The sequence below is a fragment of the Amblyomma maculatum genome, chromosome 3, assembly GCF_055883805.1.
Source record: "Amblyomma maculatum isolate TAMU_Amacu chromosome 3, ASM5588380v1, whole genome shotgun sequence".
NCBI lineage: Eukaryota > Metazoa > Arthropoda > Arachnida > Ixodida > Ixodidae > Amblyomma > Amblyomma maculatum.
This window is the reverse complement of record NC_139346.1, coordinates 124,420,333-124,442,096: the sequence shown is the minus strand read 5'-3', so window position 1 is coordinate 124,442,096 and position 21,764 is coordinate 124,420,333.

Here is a 21,764-nt window from a genome sequence, read left to right as displayed (position 1 = left end):
TTCAATACGTTTACTGCTACTGCAAAATAGCTGGATCACAGTTTCATATGACTTTTCTTATCGGAGAGAATGCCCTCTTGTTGTACCCATGTCTCTGTGTTTCGCTTGTGGCTGCGGCCAAGCAAACGTGCACACAAAACATGTTGCTGTTTGCTTATCGCGGCAACTCAACATGGTGTGCGACCGCTTGCAGGCACTTCAAGTATTGAATCAAAGCTGCTGTTTGAAACAAAGGTAGGAAAGGCAGAGCAACTGTCAGTTCAGTGTGTGCGTAAGGCTAGATTGTGAATAATTATGCCGATCAGAGTCATTCAGCTTCTTGCGGCCAAGCTGGAAGTAATTAAAGTGAGCCGACTTCACAAGTGACCATGTTACATCTCTGTTTTCGCGGTCTTGCTGTTCCCCATCCGTTAAGTTACAGAGTTTACAAGACTACATTGTAATTGTTGTGATTATTATTATGTTCGCGGAATAATAATATTTTATTAGCGGTAATTTATAGGGCTGGGTGACTAAGAAAGCACAGCGCTTCGCCAGGATAAAATGTTTCTTAATAACGTTGTTTATGGCCTAAGGGCATAATGGAATATGCTTTAGGACTTCTCTCGAAATGAAGTTGTTTTTTATTTCTTCGGTGACTCCTCATCACTGTACGCCATGTGAAACCGTGCAAGGGGCAGATACAGCCTGCGTATCCTAATAATGTTTACCGTGGCGGCTTGTTCTCTCCGGCTCAAGCACTCAGTCGTTTGTATGAAACTGCACACGGAGCTTTTATATTGCGGTAGCTTTTATTGGCTCGTAGTAAGATAGATAAAGGTGTTTAGTTCGTTGCAGCTTCGCACAATGCGAGCCCGCAGTCTGCCCGATGAGAATCGCAGCATCCCAGGGCAAAAATCTCTTCATTTGAAACGGGCCTGCGTCGGTAGCAGGGGCCGAAAGCCGGCAACGCGGGCACACGATACCGCGGGTTCGCGGATCGCGCACGGCCGAGCCAGGTAGGTACAGTTGTCTTAGCTAATTTACTATAAGACAAAAGTTTATACACTGCAAACTTACTACGAGACAAAATGCAACCTCCATGAGTAGTGTGACGCAATCAAGTCAACAGTTGAGACGGTAGGATTTTAAAAGCCACAACACTATTGATGCACCACAACAATGACTACCTCATTGCACCTGTGAAACTGTCGTTTATCTGTGTGCTATGTTCAGGCTAGTAAGCACATTACTTACCAGCGAATGCTGTCACCTTGACTCGATCAGAGGTGCGTAGTTTGGTTTGGTGGACATGGGAACGGAGCGGTAGCCTCCGAAAGTTTGCTGCAGCACGTACGGCGCGGTGCCCTGGGGCACAGCATTTAACGCATCGACTTAATGCTGGAGACTGGTAATCCGACTTCGAAGTCCATGTCTCAAGGAGACACAAGAAACGGAACATACACAGGCAGAAGGTGCCCCGCAGGGAACTGAAATGAGGTTGCCGTGCGAGACCGCGCCGTGGTTGCGATGGTGCGAGAGAGACCGGAAGTTCAAGAAAAAAGCTCTAAAAAAGTTCCTCTACAAGACATCCCAATTTTCATTCCTGATAACTAAATATTAAGCTTATTTCAATTACTTTGGCACACGGGGTAGTTTAATGAATGCGTGACGTCGCAAAGAAGCACACCAATAGTAACGTGAAAACGCTAATACGTAGTAGCGTGCACAGTAGAGAAGGAGGATGGCAAAAGTCGATAGAAGTGGAGAGCCAACTTTCAAATAAGATTGTGGTACCTGTACGGATCTTTATATACCCCCACCACTGCTATGCTCGTACCCCTCGTACTCAGGGCCGGATAACCCAGACCTCGACGAGGAATTCATGCTGGCAGATCTGGACTGGGCTCTCGCTAGAAACTCCAAAACATCTTCCCTGGAGATGACGAACTCACTTACACATTACTCCGCAATCTTTCTGAGCACGACAAGGAGCAACTACATTCCTTCATCAATACTCATTAGTCAGAGGGAACTTTCCCCCAGGAATGGCATTCCTCTACCAATGTCATGATCCCAGAATCTGGCAGGCCGCCGGCACTGCAAAACCCCCGTCCCATTTCGCTTACTTCTTGTGTGGGCAAGACGATGGAACGGATGGTGTTGGACCTATTTAAACGTCATCTGGAAACAACATCGTTTCTCCCACATGCCCAGATTGGCTTCCGCCCCACGTATCTACTCAAGATCTTTTTTTGCTTCTCCAGCATACCTTCCTTTCACCGCCCTCTCCCAAGTCCATGCCCTAGTCACAGTAGATGTGCGAAAAGCATTCGATAATATCTCCCGCGATTATATACTTCGCTGTGCTCAAGAAACTGAGTGTGGGTCCACTCCCTACTCATACATACCCAACTTTCTCAAAGATAGCACTGCATGTTTCTGCATAGCAGGCAAAAATTCCGTTCCCTTTGCTCTCACCCGTGGCACCCCTCAAGGCGCTGTTCTTTCCCCCCCCCCCCCCGTTTATCTTGGTATGGCCCCACTTTCACGCCAACTTCAAAAAATTCCAAACTTGTCTCACATATTTTATGCTGAGGACCTCATGCTGTGGCGCACACAAGGCTCCCCACGGAAGGTCGAGGCAACACTCCAACAAGGCCTCAATATTATATCCCAGCTTCTGACTTCTGCTGGGCTCCAGCCAGCACCAGAAAATTCCGAGCTCCTCCTCTTATCGCGTACCCGCTATCAGCGATCCGTCAATCATCACATGTCTCTTCATTTGGCCAACCATCCTATCCCACAGGTTTCTTCATGCAGAATTCTAGGCATTAATTTTCATGAAAGGTCCAATCAATTAATTGCCAATTCAGCGATTAGCACGTGCCGCTCCGTTACTTACCTAGTCAGGCGTGTTGTTAAACGCCAAGCCAGATTGCAAGAAAAGCAAGCGTCAGTTAGTACATGCACTAGCACTAAGCAAAATTTTATACGCTCTTCCTTATTTTGAACTCACACAACAGCAAACTATAAAAGCCTCATCAGCGCTCAACAGCCTCTATAAAGCATCCCTTAACCTCCCTGTACACACTTCAAACAAGAGGCTCTACGATACGGGCCTTTTTCTTCCCCTCCCCACATTACTTGTTCTCCACAGAGACAGGGAGCTGGCTCGACTGTCTGGCACTTTAGAGGATCGCGGGCTTTTAGAGAAAGCAAATCTATCTCCTATCAACCTGCCTATCGAAGACTTCTCTGTACCCCTTCCCTCCAACATGCGCTTCGCCCCTCTACCCCGTCATATGGCCCCTTGTGTGAATAATGTTCGCAGGGAAGCTCAGGCAGCTCACCACAGTCCTCCCTTATCAACACAGACAGTAGCATATACAGACGCCACCATATTGGACACAGGTTCTGCGGCATATGTAATCTTCACCCCTTTGGAGGCGGACCCTTCCCTTCTTACATGCGGCCCATACAGCAATACTCCCCCTCCCCCCCATCGCTACTCTAGAGATAGTAACTATCATTCATGCCATCATGTCCTTCTCTGAACTTCCTCGCACTTCTTCGTACACCATTTACACTGACTCAATGGCGGCTATACGGTTGCTGCAGCGTCGGCTAATTCCTTCGGACCTAAAAACAGCATTACACTGCGCCTTACGTTCGTTGGCTCCATTATCAGTCACGATACGGTGGGTCCCTGGCCATGCAGGGATCACAGGAAATGAGCTGGCTCATCAGCTAGCCCGAGATATTCACGTCCGGGCACCTGTGATCCCTTGGTCAAGCCCTCCGACGTGGGACGATGCGTTGGCCTATAAACTCACAATTAAGGAACACTACCGCCAACTAAAAACGTCATTCAGGCATGAACCCCGCCCCCATCGGCATCTCAACGTTGCTGAAGCACATATACTTCGTAGTATTCAAACAAACACTCTTATTACACCTTCCCGACAATTCCATTTCCGTCTTCGTTCAGACCCTTCCTGTTCCAACTGTCCTGCGCTGTATGCCAATCTAGAATACTGCCTCTACTCCTGTCCAGTCGCCCAGTCCAGTCATTACATCCCCTTGTCTTCACCTCCTTCTTGGAGTGCCTGGCTGTCACCGGCACAGATGGAAGACCAGCCTGCCTTGGTAAACCAGGCGAAAGATATGTTGAGTGCTTAATTTGCGCTCTTAAATAATATGTTTTTCTCTGTCTCTCGGGTACCTGTACCGCGCGTGGACGTGTGTTATTACATTCAAATGCGTATCGCAGCATAATATAGCGACTGATATAGTTTGTGAGCTATGCTCGGATGGTATTGGAGGGCCCCTTTAAGTACAGACATCTCTAGTGTGTGTTTTTGTTTGACGAGAGAAACAAAAGCTTTTACTACTTGTTTGCTATCATTGAGTGTGCAGGAAAAAATTATTTTCACATAATCGTCTACTCCAGTCATCTAAAAAGTGTTACGAGACAGCGCGATTTTCTTCACTGCTATGATTATCACAAGAAATTGGTTCCGAAGCAAACCTAAAAAGAATTAATTGGGGATTACTAAAATACAAAACTGCGCAAAAGGAACGGGACAAGAAAAGAACACAGAACAGAGCTCTACTAGATTTTATTTGGATGTCATGCCTCTCTCAAACTTGTAATTGCATTAAAGAGCAAGAAAACATGTTTTGTATCTCCTAAAGCATTTATTCAGGGCGTAATATTGTTGAAAAATTCACTTAAATGATGGTAATAAAACAGTTTTACGATTGAGACACAACAGCCTTTGAATATGCTGATTATTATTCTGTCTACGGTGCGGCTGTACTTGCGCAATCATGCACATATCCTTGGGAGCCGTCTCGTGAGAGAGGCTAGCTCCATGAACGTGCTCCGCTAAACTAGAATAAATTCCATTCCAAACAAGCTCTAAATGTGCTACCAGTGATCATATGCCATCAGAGCCTTTGAGAGTGCAATTGGTCAGCATTTAAGCACAATTCTATCGGAAGGACAAAGCAACTATGGTCGTTTTCCTTCTCCCAAAGTATGTCAATGCACGAGTGCACCAGCAAAAATCTGCTTACGGTAAAATACGACATCGGGCTCTGCCGGCGCATCATGTCTGTTGCCTCTCATTTCACAAGTCAAAAACCAATTTGTACCGTTCCAGAGCAGATGCGTACCATTGATATTTAATTGATTGTTGGATTAAACGAAGTGAGAGCCTGACGATATTGAGACAAGTAGCAACATTGTCTCAGGCTATGAACGGTTTTTAGGCTTTTTGAAACAGAAAAGGCTACTTTCTGAAGCCTGGAATAGAGGAACTCCTGCGCATTTTCTGCACACAACTGGAACTAGGCTTTTTAAATTCTCAGAAAGCTCAGTAAAGACGTGATGTCTGCTGATGACGCCCTGCTGCTGGGACAGTGGTACCCAATTGGAACTGTGTGTGCTATTGTGCCATGTCATTACGTTTTCCTATTGCCGTTTCGTGCTGGGCAGTCATTTCCAAATATGTCATTGCTATTTTTTACAGAGTAGGTGCATAATAAAGTGTATAATATGGTCGAAAGAACTAGCACTTCGAATTTTGTCCTGTACTCTACGACGCGTCTTGGGCAAATATGCCGTTTTCACTTCATTTCACTCCCAGCTTCATTTTTCGTGAAAAAAAAGAAGCTGCTTTCTTATTACTTAGGACTCCATTGAAATATTTTCTTCATTAAAAAAGATGATACAGCATTCCATCTTCAACCTCCCTACTGAAACTAACCATCCAACTGGGTTAATTGATCCTGAGTTAGTTAGTTTTGTTTAGTTAGTTTCTTGTGTTTCTAATGAAAATGCAGTAAACCCTCGTTAATTCAAAGTCATTGGAACCAAGAAAAATGTTAGAATTACCCAGGTTTTCAAAATACACGAACACTGGTAAAATTCTGGCCCAGGTGAGCAATTTAATGTCGAAAACACGCTCGGCATGCCCACCTCCCTCCTTTTCATCATTCTCTATCCATCAGCCATCGATGGAAGCACTTGGTAACCCGCAATCAAGACCCTACTTTTAGCACCATTCACTCGAAAAGGGCTTTTCTTCTATCACGCCTTCCGATGAACTTCTCGCAATGGGCAGCACACAACCCAATCACGGCATAATAAAAGTGAACATACTGAAAACCAAGCTTACGCAACCGGACGGGCCGCGCAAGCTGCCCCCCCCCCCCTACCTCCCGCATTCACTGCAGGTAGCTAATGTCAAAAGATAAGCACACCAGGATGTTATTGCTGTGCAGCATCTTGGCACGTTACCATGAAATGTGCTGTAGACTGCAAGTATTGAATTTTTTTAATAAATTCTCAGCAGAACAAGCGAAAGGTGGGCTCATTATGCTATCATAAGTGAAGTAGAATCTGTGCAAAACAACGCTGCTAGGTGAAGAATACAAATGACAGGACTGGTGCTGAGTAACCACTGAAATCTTATTGAAAACGGCAGAGCTTTAAATACAGACAGGGCATCACATGACAAAGCAGATAATACATCGGAATAAGAATGTTTAACCCACCCAAACGTTTATCACAGAAGCATAAACAGGCATACATCCCGAAAATCGCAGGAAGAAACGTGCTACTCCTGAAAAAAAGTTGATGATGCATGAAAAACACCAACACAAAGAGTCATATAATATCAAAAGATGAGACAAGAGGAAAAAACAAAACCAACCTAACAAGGGAACAGAGCACCAGCAATATCAACAAGAAGTCATTAAGCGCAACTAAAGCAGAGTCAAATGAGTAAAAGCAAAGCAACGAAATAATATCGGAGAACAACACCTGCTACAACAGCAAAAGTAAAAAGCTTTGCTACAGCAGTGTCATAGATGTCTAAAATGAACACAAAGCTACCAGCAAAGAAAAACCTGCAAACAGAGATGGGACTAGGCAATGCTACCGACATGAAACAGACTTTGTTCCTTTAATAAGGCAATCAATGGTTTGCTTACGCACGAGCCATATCCCATGGATGTGAACCAGAACCCTTTGGCGATGGTCCCTCGCTCTGGCCCTTATTTCGAACTCCCCAATAGAGGTTCGCACTTGAAGTCACAGTTCGATTAGCGGTCATTCTCACAAAAGCACTTGCATTTCTTGCCGTGGTCCGCCAGACGTTCGTCCGCCTGCGTTTCCGTTCACACACCACCCATGTTCAACTAAACATTCATTTATTTGTCTACCAGTCTGCCCTATGCAAAAACTAGGACATAGAAACGGAATCACGTACACAACTCCCGTAGCACAATTCTTGGATTGCATCGCATGTTTGATACCGCAATCGTCACGGAATTTTTTCTTAGTCGTCATATTGCGATGGTAGACAGTTTGCGTGACGCACAAAACTGGGTATTTTCCTTAGATTGTACGAGAGGTTAAGGTAATATGGGCATGCAGCCCTCACGTGACACGCTTCACCTGGCCAACAAAGCTTTCATTTGTACTTAGCGTGGACGCTATCATAAGATAGGCGGGCTTTCTTTGAGCGAAGATTGTACATCCAACAGATGCGGCTTTCTGAGGAAGATGCATAAGTCTAGGAACTGGATGCGCGTGCTCTGCATAGCAGTTACTCTGCGGGTTGGCGAGGAGAGGGGCTAAAATGTACGTACTGCTGCCTCCAGATCGGCCGTTCCTTGACGAAGCACAGAGAGAACCCAAGGCTGCGTTGCAGTGAAGGGCTATTCACTTTTGGAGGGGGTGCTTTGGCACTCGGCGAGCGGTACCACAGAGTGGTTTTTTCTCCTTGCAGCTCTGAGGTTGAGGTGCTATGCCATACAATGCGTAAAAATTGCTTTGTGGCGCCCTTGCAACATAGCGCTAAACAGACAGGGACACAGCGAGACACACGGGACGGGCGTTATTTAGCGCCCGTCCCGTGTGTCTCGCTGTGTCCCTGTCTGTTTAGTGCTATGTTGCAAAAAAACCGTCACCAACTCGCCCAAGCTTCAATCCTGGTAAACTTTATTTGTGGTGCCACTTCGCCGCTATGTGGTGCTATCGCTTCATTGGTTTACGAAGACTATGCTCGAGCTATCGAGCAAAGGACCGGAAACCTTTGAGTTAACATAGCAGTTCTTCGAATAATCTGAGGTTTCAGATTAAGCAAGTTTGGATTATTGAGGGTATACTGTTTTTTGCTTCAATTTAGAACTCCGTTTATCTAGAACGTTTTAAAAGTGGCTGCTGGAACATCTGAATTCAGGCAGGGTCCAACCTTCCCTTGTCTTGTATCCCCCAAAGATGCCAACTCGCGCTTTGCAATTTCAGATTGTACAAGATATTTATTACATCTGTGAACAGGGTCATCCACTTTTAGTATGAACGAGCATGCTCTCTTCAGAGTGCCATTTCCTCCGATCCGGCCACATAATGAAGCAGTCGCGAACTTTCAGGTCACTGAGCCTGCGCCGCTTTGCTTCGACATGCAGCTGCCTCGCACAGAATGGAGCTTCGATGGAAGCATGCGTTTTCGCATTAAGAGTGGAAGACCCCGTACAATGTGCCAACAACTTCGTTGCCAGAGTCATCAGTGTGCCATCCCTGTTGTCACTATGATTCCTGTCTCCTCTGTTGTGTGCCGTTTGGAGCCTTTCTCTCCACTCTGTCCTACTTTCCCACACTCTCTTGGTTGTCTTCTTTTAATGATTCTGAATTGTATTTGGAGCCGACTTCAGATTTCCTAGCCGAACTTTGCTTTTCGTCGTTGCAACAGTTGGCCGCGAATGTTTGAAGGCCACCTACTTGCGTTATTGGGGATGGCCGTGGGAAGGTTCAATATCCTTTCGAGAGACAATGCTTTTCTGCAGCCAGCATCTTTCCTGTTCTGCTGGCAATCGATGCAGCGGCAGCATGCAGGTCTTGCAAATGGGAACAGTTCAATGTCAGGAAGCGTCTGCTGCTGCGTGGGCCGCTTGCATACACATTACAGTCTTCCTATTTACTCGTTCTTCATACAGGGTGGCGTAATCGCGCATAGTAACTTACATGTATGCAGTTTTCATTTGCCAGCTGGGTGAAAATTGCAATAAAAGTGTTTTTTCCCTAAAATGATGAAATCTTTAGTCACCATAAAGTTTCGAACATTCCCTGTTTATGGCACTGCTCCCCGTAAATAATTATAGATTTGTTGTGATCATGCGTCCAGAGTTTATGCATCCCGCGGTTTGTTTTGGCTTTATTTTTAACCAAGCCAGTGCGCCCAATTTCACGCCCGTGTTAAAACTTATGTGAATTACGTACAATTGTGATAACTGGAGGGCAACCTACAATATGGTTATTCAAGAGGTCAAAACTTTGGCTTTATTCTTAACCAAGCTAGTGAGCCCAATTTCTCGCCCGTGCTTAACCTCATGTGAATTACATCAGATCAGCTCAGTCGTTCAGTCGTGTCCGACTCTTCGTGAACCTATGGACCATGTCACACCACGCTTTACCGGTCTCTCACTATCTTCCTAACGTCACATAACTTGATCTACAGCACCTCAAGGATGCGATCTAACCATCGCTTTCGCTGCCTACCCCTTCTACGACGACCCTCAACCTTTCCCAACATCGAATCTTTCTCCAGCAACTCCTCTCCTCTCATCAGATGACCAAAGTAGCTGAGCTTTAACTTTAGAGTTCGACCCTCCAATGAGCGGTCAGGGTTTATGGTCGACAATATCAACTGATGTGATCTTCTGGCAGTCCAAAGAACTGCCAAGAGTATCCGCCAGCACCACAATTCAAATGCGTCAATTCTTCGGCGGTCAGCCTTCTTCACAGTCCAACTCTCGCATCCATACATCACTACTGGAAAGACCATAGCACGAGTTATACGGATCTTGGTTGGCAGACTAATGTCTCCGCTCTTTGCTACGCGGTGAGGGCTAATCATGGCTCTCATTCCCAAAAGCAGGCGTATCCTAATTTCATGGCTCCAGTCTCCTTCCGGAGCAACCTTGGACCCCCAGATGAGAAAATCTGTCACAGCTTCAACTTCTTGTCCCTTGATGCTCCAGGACTTCATAGGGCAAGACGCCAAGATCTTTGTCCTTTTAATGTTCAGTTTAACCTCAAACGTCTCACTCTCTTCTTGTACGCGCATCAGAAGTATCTTGTGTTCCACTTCACTTTCTGCCATTAAAGTAGTATCATCCGCATACCTAAGGGTATTGATACGCTTTCCAGCAATCTTCACTCAAGCGGAAGACTTGTCCAGACCGGCCTTCCTCATGATGCACTTTGCATATAGGTTAAATAGGCAGGGCGATAATATGCAGTCTTGTCGCACTCCTTTCTCAATCGGAAACCAGTCAGTAAGACCATGCCAGGTTCTGACTGTGGCTTCTTGCCCTTCATACAGGTTCCTGAGGAGACAGATGAGGTAAATTGGAACTCCCATCTCTTGGAGAGCTTGCCATAATCTGCTTTGATCTACGCAGCCAAACGCTTTTGCTTATTCAATAAAGCAGAAGTAGATGGGTTTCTGGAACTCTCTTGCTTTTTCCATGATCCAGCGAAGGTTGGCAATCTGGCTTCTAGTTCCTCTGCCCTTGCGAAACCCAGTTTGCATGTCCAGAAGCTCCCGATCCACATACTGCTGCAGCATACCCTGGAGGATTTTCAACATCACCTTGCTAGCATACGAAATAAGCGCAATCGTGCGGAAGTTGGCACAATATTTGGCACTGCCTTTCTTTGGAATGGTGATGTAAACTGACCTCCTCCAATTCTTTGGCCACTGAAGGGTTGTCCAAATCTTCTGAGATAATGTATGCAGAATATTAACAGTGTCATGGTTGAGGTTTTGAAGCAACTCAGCTGGAATGCCATCAATTCTGCTAGCTTTGTTCTTAGCAAATCTGGCTAAAGCCCATTCAACTTCACTCTTCAGGATGCCCGGCTCGAGATCAGTAATCACAACCGTCTTATGTTGGGTTTGCACATCCGGCTCCTTCTTGCAGAGTTCTGCGTATTGCTGCCACCTCTTCTTTATCTCTAAGGCTTCAGTGAGGTCGCTGCCTCGTTTGCCCTTAATCACGCCCAGCTTAGCACGGAAGCTTCCTTTGATGTATTTGATGGTCTTATACAGAGCTCTTGCGTTCCTTAACTGGCTGTTGTCCCCAACTGCTTGGCACTGTATGTTCAGGAAGGCATTCTTATCTCTCCTTGATATTTTCTGAAAATCCCCATTGAGAACCTTGCATCTTTCTCTTTCCCCCATAACGTCTGCCATCCTCCTTTCCTCAGTTATTTGCAAAGCCTCTTCAGATAACCAGTTTGCTTTCTTGCATTTCTTTTGCTTTAGAACTACCTTAGTATCAACTTCTTGTATTATATCACGAACAGCAGTCTACATCTCTTCAGGCTCTCTGTCTTCTAAATCTAATTCTTGAAATCGATTCCTCCCTTCCACAGCATATTCTGATGGAATTTGATATAGATTATACCTGGAAGGCCTTCTAGTTTTCTGCGTTGTCCTACAACTGTGATAATTGGAGGGCAACCTACAATATGTTTATTGAAGATGCCAAAGCTTTGTGATTAATATTTATGCCTGATTTGGTGGCAGTGTCAAGTAGAAGCGAGCAGTAAGGCATGTTGTTCAATTACAAAGCTAAATAGAATAAGCCATGATTGTGCGTCTTTTGGATACACACTCCTGCGGTGTACTTATTGAGTTGCCGTCATGGAAGACATTAATTTGTGTGCTTTAAAGTCAAATTTCGTATCTATAATTTTATGCAATAACAGCACCTTAATATACGAGGTGAACTGTATTCAGAAGCACTTGAACATTACATTTTGTGATGTGTACAAGGCAGGTGTGAGCATCTCACATAGAACAAATCCAGGCAGCGTGACCGAGTAAAGCGCCCGACAGTGTAGCATGTTTAGAATGTGCTTTGCAAAGTGAGGTCTGCAGTTTCTATACCATTCACTTGATCTTTATAAATCCTCCCGAGATGAAGTTGATAACGTCACCATGGGCATACAACCATGGTCCTTTCTCTCATTAGTTTACCTCCGACAAGATAGGCATCGTCTACGCTTACTGTGAACAACATCTGCCTTATCTGGATGCAAACAATGCATTTTGAAGTACATATTAAGATGTTGTCTTTAAAAGGAACCTATTGCTGTTGATCACTGCACTGAGAAGGTGTGTTCTAGTTTACAATAATCAAGTTCGCACTATTGTAGATGACGTAAGTTGAAAACCATTTTATTTGCAACATCTTAAAAGTGCTTCTGGTTGTCTTCTGACTTAATTTCAACGTCCACGGTTCAGCAGCAAATTATGCACAAGCTGACGGAGGGAAGCCTCAGCTTGCTAGCCAGCGATTCAATATTTGGACCTAGTTTTAAAGACAAGCCTCCTATTTAGAATGTTGTTTGGGTGCCAAAGTTCTTGTCAACTCTTGTACATTTTATGCTGTAGAGAACTCGTTCATCCTATCGTTCGCGATATATTGATGGCCCTGAGTTGAGTTAAACGAACATCAGAGGGGAACGGCCAAGGTTAACCATGCCAAGGTTAACACGGCCAAGGTTAACCATGGTTACGCTTAACCACGGTTACCAAATTTAACTACGATTAACGCAAACTGTGGTTTGCTGTGGTTACAAAAATCAGCGAGAGTCGTTGGTTACAACTAGCCCCATCTCGGGAAAAATGGAGGAAGTAATTCGTTCATCGTAAAAAAAATTGCAATTAAGAAATACAACCGTAATTTGTGCCACTTTGCTTACTGAACATGACTACTTAAAAACAAATGCATGTTACAGCCTGCAGAAAATTTGCAGAATATAGTTTGCAGCCTTCACCTGTTACGATAGATGAGCGGAAGGCTAAAACAAGCCTATAAACATTCTCGATCTTTCTCTTCCTCCGCGTTTCTCGACATCTCAAGTTTCGCATGGAAAAACTTGCCGGCTGTGATTGTTTATCCGCTCCGCTGCATTACCAGCGCTACCGACCATCGATTACGGTGGGGTTGTATGTAAAATTCGCCGTGGATATAGTGCTGCATGATAACTAATGGCTTTGAGCTGGCCTGTCATCGATGAAAGCAGGGATGAGGCGTTCTGGTCTTTTATTATGTTCATGCAAGCACAGCTGCAACAGCGGCGCGCCCGGGAGCGCGAAATATTCGCTGAAGTGGAAATAGTGAGCGTGCAGCGAAGACGAGCAGAAAGACGCCGTAGTCAGCTTATGGTGATTGCTGCGCGAATCGCTTCGCGTGACAGGTGCCTATGGTGCTATCCGCGAGGTCCGTCATGGTGGCAAAATACCCAACTTCATCTTTCAGATGAGGACTTCAGAGTAAATTCTGACTAGTTCATGCCGTGAGTTGTTTAAAATAATAACACGATTGTGGATTCAGCTCTGTTATAGAACGCTGTTCTTAACATGGGATATCTTTCACTTGAGTCAATTATTGCTTTTTGTTGTATAATGCAGAAGATTGCATCCTGTACTGTTTTTTAAACACGTGAAATGCATAAGTATAGTTGCAGCAATTCCATCCTTAACTTTAGTGCCCTTTCGGGTATATTGAAAGACAGAGGTTGTCGCTTCATTGAGCTGTGTTTTGTTGATATAATATATGATGCATCAGCCAGGGCATCACACTTCATTGCATACAGCCAGATAATGGTGCTAACGTGGCCGCTACTTGACAGATAAGATGGAGTTTATTTTACGTACATTTGCCACACAAAACCTTCATATAAAGCATAAATATTGTGTTTGCATGCTTTTCTGTGGCAGTTAAATATAAACTATTGATTCATATTCACTGCTTACCATAGCATCTAACTGTGACACTTTAACCTTACAAGCAAAACATCACATCTCATCCTGCCTATGCCTACAAATATAATTACACTACTTCACTTCCTTCTAGCTCAATTATGCCATTTGTGCTGGCATCAATTTCAGCTGGGTCTTTATTGCTGCCCATTGTGTTAGCAGTGCTTTTATATCCTCGTTATTGTATCTCGCACCTCTAAAAAGTACCCGAATGTAGTTTTGCTCCTTTTATCCTTTATCGCTAGAGTTAAGATTTCTTTTCTTCACGTGCTTGATTGATGTACACTTGAAAACTAGATTTTTGTTTACTCGTCATTCTTTGTTACTCACTCCTAATCGGTATGCTCTGTTCTGTTGTTTGCCACTGAGGGTACACTGTACACAAGCTGACTTTATTTGTTTTTGTACTGTTCAATTTGTTTTTGTACAACCGTTGGACGGTACGCTGAGCTGAAACATTACTGCCATTAAGGGCACAGTTAAGTGCACGCTCAGCTTTTCGCTTTAACTCCACCATCACGTTTGTTGGAAATCCAAAAAAAAACATATAACTGCAGCCATAGCATGCATAGCGTTATGAATTTTGGTATGTAATAATGAAACAGTGTCTCTTTCAGTTATCTATTGGCATTATATTTTGGTGATGTAACAGAACATAAAGTTTTAATTGCATATTTATGTCAATGCTTATTGTGGTAACTAGGTTACGAGCGTATGTAGCAGCTTTTCCATCTTTTATATATGAGACCACAACTAGGCTGTAGAAAAATGCTGCACTTGCATATGTTCCTGCGTTCATAAATCTACAAACACTAAATCTTGGTTTGCTGTTCATTGGTTTTTATTTTGAAAACATTGATGCATCATCTGCACCATGGAGGCTTGCATGCTGTTTAATTCTTCTTGCAGCCTAACCCCTTTTTTCTGAAGCTTGTAGGACTTCTTGGCAATCCTGAAAGCAGTGGCTACTTCATCCTTCTGCAGCTCCAGCAGCTACTGCAATATGGAGGAGCCAGGCCGGTTCCTTCCGCTTTTATGTGTTACATCTACTGTGACTACGCTGGCACCATCTTTCGACAGTCTATTCCCTGCAGCAATGCTGCTGCATGCTTGCGATGGCACGCTGTGGGACGCATCTTGCGGTCAATATATGCCATTTGTACTGGCATCGGTTTCAGCCGAGTCTTCCCCTGAAGCCAGTACTTCGGCTCCTTCCGCCATAGCCATCACCTCTGGAACCTGCAAAGTATCGACCAAGCTTTTATTTGCATTACTAATCCCACTTTGCAACCAGTCAAAAAAAGGGCCATGACCATAAAACACAACTTATTCAATGCAAACAAATGCTTTTAACACTGGATGACACTAGCCCAACGACTCTTGCTGCAGGCATACCAGGCTTGGTCATAGTTATCATGCAGAGATTTAAGCACAATATTGGCACACAACATTCAAGTGGTGAAGCACAAAATATATGGCTGTCAATTTGTTTTCAGCCTGCACTCCTTTTTGCAGTTTATTCTTTCACGGCTACCTTTAAAAACCTAACCAACATTGCTTGTGGAAATCATTTCATGAATATAGTCTATTTACACATTTCTGACATTCATTCAACTTTAAGACATGGAACACTTTCAAAGTTCAAGAGTACATACCACCTCAACACTTTCTTCCACCAAGGTGTCATCACTGGTCGCCAGGGTGCCCAACACTTTATGGAGCAAGTGGTAGTACTCCCACGCAATCCCTGGTGATCCGGTGGTTGAGCCATCCCGCCTCAGTTTCCTAAATACAGAGAGCACTGTTGACATCTATAAGACTAAATGATCGATTAAGCACTGAGTACGTCTGACAGTGCCTATGTAAAGTGATGCTTCATAATTTCACGGCATAACAGTTTGTAGCAGCAACTCGGAATAATGCTATGGAGACTGCATTGTTATGTATACAAAGAATGAGGCATAAATTAATCGCGTACAAATTTCTTAAGAGAGGCGGTTTAGTGAAAATAAGGAGAGCAGACAGTGCAGAGTGGTCGAGTTCTAATTAACTGCGAGAGTATCACCCGAGCCCCAAAATGCTGCAGCGCTTATGCAATGAAAGCCATGAGGATATCAAGGAAAACTTGTAATCTGCCACCATTGGGAGCAGAGGCGCGAGTAGCGCTTCAGAACATCTGAACACAAAACTTGAGATGTTTTGTAACTTTTGTAAAAGCAAACAGTCAACTCCTATGTACTTGGGCCGTGGCGCCGTGTGTAGTACACTAGCCCGCCGTGTCATCTCAGCAGTGGCGTCATTCACACTGAACACAGCCATCTTGACGCGATTTCGGAACACTGAACCATAATAATGTTTTTTTTTGTACTTACCGGTATTTTTGTTGAGGTTGTCAATTTTCATGCGAACCTTCTTGACCTTCTTGCGAACCTTCTTGAATGAGGGACTGGCTGCTGACGAGGGGTCATACAGGCCCCTCGTCAGCAGCCAGTCCCTCATTCAATTCCGCTGTTATGGCGGCATAAATTTGAGCGTTCCGTATGTTCCGATGCAGAGGGGGAAGGTAGTTTTCCCATATTCTTATGAGGCTCTCCGTTGTTGCAGGCGGCCAGTTTGTACGCCTTGCATCGGACGCGGCCTGCATGCATGCTGAATCTGTGGACGCCGCCATATTCTCGGTTAAAGGCGGTAACCGAGGTTGCCAATCTCGGTTTGCGATAATCGCTGTTAGTGGCATAACCACGGTTTGGTCCGCCGTGTAACATGGACTAACCACGATTTCTCGTAACCGTGGTTACGCTAACCGCGGTTAATTCTGCCCGTGTAACAGGGGTATAAGTGAGCTATACTGATAGCTTTTCATCATCTGATAGCAAATATGTCATGTTTATTCATGATGTTTTTAAAACTAGAAAAATGCATAAGAGCGAAGTATTCATGGCACCACTATGTGCTGATTCACACAGCAAGCATCCTTCACGGCCAAATTGATACAACTTCTCGAGAAGCGCAATTTTGCTATCGCAATGGAAAGCTACCGTTTAGATGTGAAGCAGGCTGCATTCAGCAGCCGGATGAATTCAGCCAACCCTAGTGGAAAAACCCTATCAGCCACTATAACCCCATACAAATTCTCCTACTAACTCGTACTAACTCATAAAAATCTTATATATTCTCATACTAAACTCATTCATCATATCAGAAATATATCAGAAATGATGAGATTTGTATGAGTTTAATATGAGAAATCTGTATGAGGTTATTGTGACTCATACAGTTTTTTTTTGCACTAGGGAAGGAGGCAGTTCCATAAAATAAGTGTGTAATATGTGATGGAGACAAAGGCTGGGGCTATAGAACAGTGCTGAGCCCTGCGCACAGCTGGTGTACACAGCACGTTCAGAACAGCAAGCTGTCGACATCAATAATGATCTGTCTGCTTACGAGGTAGTAAGGTTAACGGTTTTGTTCGCAGTTGAGTCCTGCGAATTGCTTGCTTTGTTGTACCAGCTGCTGGTGTGATGAAGTTGCTTTTCATAAGTTGTGTGCACTCGTGGTCATCCTTGTTTTTACGCAGTAGATATGCAAATGTGCTTCCAGATATGCTGAATATAAAGAAGTGCTGCATGCATGTTGGGTCACCTGTATTTCGTTCATTAAATTTTGAAGCCCTGGTCAGAATGCATGCAGTACACAACATGCTGGTATTTAAGGAGTATTTTCCAAAAGAAAAATGTTCAAGCAGCTGACGCATGCGCATTAAGAATATGTGTGCATTTTGTATCAAGAGCTGTAGCCATCAAGAATTAAGAGACCAGCTGGTGGCTTGGTGGCTTGTACTGTTCGGTTGATGCTGAAACTCTGCTTTTACCAAGCCATACAAATGTGCTTGCAGCAGGTCTGACTCCATCCCAAAGGGTCTTGGAAGCTTCATTCCGATCCTACCCTCACATCTAACATCAGCTACATAGATTGGCTGCTTTCCTCTTTGTCATGTCATGTGGTGTCATTAAGTCACACAGCTGACACGTAAAAGATTACCAGCCTGTGTCTCCTTGTACTTCTTGCCGGACCCATGACCATAATGTTTTGCTCACCCCGACACTAGATTTTCTGGAGAACGAGATATTTAATGCATCGAAACCATTATGCAATGCTTGTGAGAAATACAGCATAACTTGTGCGTTTGTGCGGTACCATGTCAGATTAAGTGTCCCAGTGCAGGGGGACCTAGCTGCACTTGACAAATCCAAGCGGTCCGTTTCTCTCCGTTTCTCTAATCCTCGAATAGATGCCTGATTGGTTAGAGACCTCTAGTACAAAAATATCATAAAATTGACCTCACCAGAGTTCATTTCTTGCGAGTACTTTGAATATGGTAGGGTGTCGGGACATTCATTTGCAATTTCTTTCCCTGCAGAAAAAACCGTGTGCTCCCAGAGAATAGTCTATTTTGCGTAGTTTTATGTTTTCCTACAGCATTCTTTTAATGTGAGCTAGACTAATAGGTTGTGCTGCAGTGCTATGAAATATTCTTAGGCCAATTGCGCTGCGCCGTGCGGTGTAGCGCATGTGAAAGAGAAAGGCGAAGTGAATGCGCGAGGATTGGACTTACAACTCCCGCACCTCCACCAAGTTGTTACGGAGGTGGGTTTATTATTTACAACTAGGCGTAGAATGCATGAAAGCTAAGGGCGAAGCTTGTCCCAGAGCCAGTCCCCACGGATTCATTTCTTCTTCCACATTCGCTACACGCGCAGAGCAGTGTGATGCATAACAACATACTGTCCCGACTCAATTGAGCCACAGGGAGCCGTCAAGGTACACGGTACCGTGAAGGTAAGACCCGAGAGTCATGTTTGCGTCTAGCTCCGATGACAGTGTCCAGCACCAGTGCGCCGCTCGTGCCAACAACTGCTTCGTCGCCGTCGGCACCAAGCAGGGCTGTCGCACGGCGCTAGGCACGTGGCAATATTAACTTTCAACATATCTGCATTTCTCTGCAAACTTATTGTTAATTGACACTGAAACTGAATGCTCGACTGCCAGTATGGTATTATTATTGCGAAGCAATACTACTTTAGCTACCACCTCAGCCCGTCAAAAGGCGCGGCAGTGGCAGCCAAGCTTGACCTTAAGTATGACCTGGCTGTGTGACGTCACACCATCTGTGTCAGAGTGTGGGCTCAACTCTCACCGTCGCCTTGCGCGGTGACAGTTACGGCCTGACTCCGTTGCTCTCACTAGTGGCGCTGCGCGCTGCGTGACGTCATACCATCTGTGTAAGAGCGGGGCTCAACTCGCGCCGTGCCGTTACCGCCTGCTTCTACTCGTCTCACCAGTGGCGCTGCGTGACGTCATACCACCTGTCTAAGAGCGGGGGCTCACCGTCGCCTTGCGCGGTGGCAGTTACGGCAGTTACGGTGGCAGTTCGGATGTATACGTAATTAGTGATGTACAGACAAAAAGCCATTTCTTTACGGACCACCGGAGTGTATTTATAGGTTTGAATAAAGGATGAAACGAGAAACGTGTGCATTGTCATTTTGTCTGTGTGTGTTAAGCTACGTAAAACCCTAGCTAAACATAGTATAGTCGAGCGTCATCATAGCCATAACAGCAAACATAATGGGAGCATCACCATGGTGAATAGAGCACAGCCAAGCATCACCACAAGCGGTACAATAGTACCACGTATTGCTTCGCAATCACCAGGCTTAACCAAGCTAAGCCACAGCCAATTTTGTAATTATATGGCACTACTCGCAGCTTCCATTTGTCGCCTATAAAGTGAAGAGACGTTTGTTTATGGTGCAGGAGTGAAATTTATTTCGTATTCAGGAATCTGCACTTACCATTCAAGTCCATGCCAGATCGCATTTCTTTGCGTCATGTCCTTGCACACAAAAATTCTTGAAGCATTTTCAATGTGAATGGTGACAGCCACGCTGAGGTTCGATTCTGTATTTGTGATTGCAGTTGCTGTTTAGTTAAGAGCGGCAATGGTGGGTACCATCACTCAACTACCTTCTTAGAAACCATGTGCCACGAAAAGAAGCTCACCCACTAGCCGCTAAATTGGAACACGACAATTTCTTTTTGTGCAAAACCTAATGAAAACACATAAGGCATGCATGCGCCCACTTTGATGCGTTAGTTAATTGAATAAACTTGTTAGTTATTAATTTAATAAATTGTTTTTGACTGAAATAATTTTGAATTTTTGAATCCAATACGAAGCTGTAGCCAGCATGGAAACATGTGGAAAAATTTGCTTCACTTGGTCTACTATATATCTTCCAGTACTTGTTTTACATCATCTTAACAAGCAGGATCCATTGCCTGCAAATGGGCATACAATATATGTATATCTCAATATAATCGCACAATTCTATTTGTGCATGCAGAGCAAACTTTTGTCAAAAACTAGACATTCATCCTGCAGATAGTAACTGTTCTATATCCTCATATGGCCACCTTTATGCTAGAATTTCCATTTAGACTGATTGTGCATTGTTGCCGGCAAGAGCTAATGGGAACACATTCCTTTTTTATGTTGTGACTTGTGCACAGCTGATATTCATGACATATTAGTCAACTGGGTTATTAATGTGACTCAGAAAGTTGCTAGATTATTCTTTTGTCGCAGAATGATTCTATGCAAACAATGCTGCAGAACATCTGTGAATCTATGCATGCTACTGAACTTAGGCGTGTGGGACCGCCCTACAGAGACCGCCATTCCCATGCTTCCCACGGCCCATATTATCATACGTACAGATGCTCTCCAGGTGACAAAGCTACTTAGACGAGTTAGTAGTAGCCCGGAAATCTGCCAGAGCATACACAGTCTAGCGCCTCGCATACCAAATCCAATTCGTATTGAATGGACCCCGCGTGACCTTTTAAGTGCTCAAAGCCAAGTAGATTCTGCGACCCGCCTTTCAAACTCAACATCGCCATCACCAAACCTCATAAAACCTCGTAGGCACCTCTCTTTACACAGGCAGCCACTGTCAGCATCATGCCTGCCTGCATCTCTACCTGCCCTATTGGGTCTCATGTCGGTTCATTGTGGGCACCCTTGATTGACTTTGCTGGGGCAGCACCGGGATTCTGTGATTGTCTCCCACGGAATGTCCAAGGAGAAGCGTATGTCGGTCCCCACCATTATTGAGTTGCAAATCCTGCAAACTCCGCACATCTGGACCACATGGGCAGCCCGCTCTGGGCTGACAAGAGCCCGCAATTTAGAGCCCAGTTTGTACTACTGGAGTTGCCGTTGATGGGTAGTAACTCTTGTTTATTAGATGTCCATTCTGGATTCACCAGGATGCGGTTTAAGGGCCTCCACTGTTAAATATTTACAGAAATGATCTGATTGAAGCATTGAAACCAATAGTTTCGCTTAAATTATTTGCTGTACATTGTACAGTTTTAAATATGAAATCTGTTTATGATCAAATACTCTCGAAAATTTGCAGTTTTTGGAACGATGATGCAATTAATGGGCGATGACCAATAAGACTGAAAAAAAAACCGTTGTATTTATCATTACAAATAAAAAGAATAAACTTTAATTTCATTATAATTATAACAGAAACCTAGTCAAACAGGTAAAAGACTAATAAATAATAAGGGTTACCGATTACTTACAGACCAAAATGGACAAAGAACGTTTTGAGTATATGCTCTGCAGCACGGAAAAAAGATGGGGTTTTTAAAACATCGCCCAAACCCATTAAAACTTAACGCATAGAAAGCAGATTGCCCGAAATAACAAAAACCCTTATTTGTTATTTTTCGACAGCCGCCGGCACACGGCCTTATCATTTGTGATTCCAGCGCGCGGATCGTTTATGTGTTCTGTGTTCTGTATATGTTCATGCTGGTTGTCGCGATACGACGCTTTATGATCTTCTTTGTCGCGCAAGA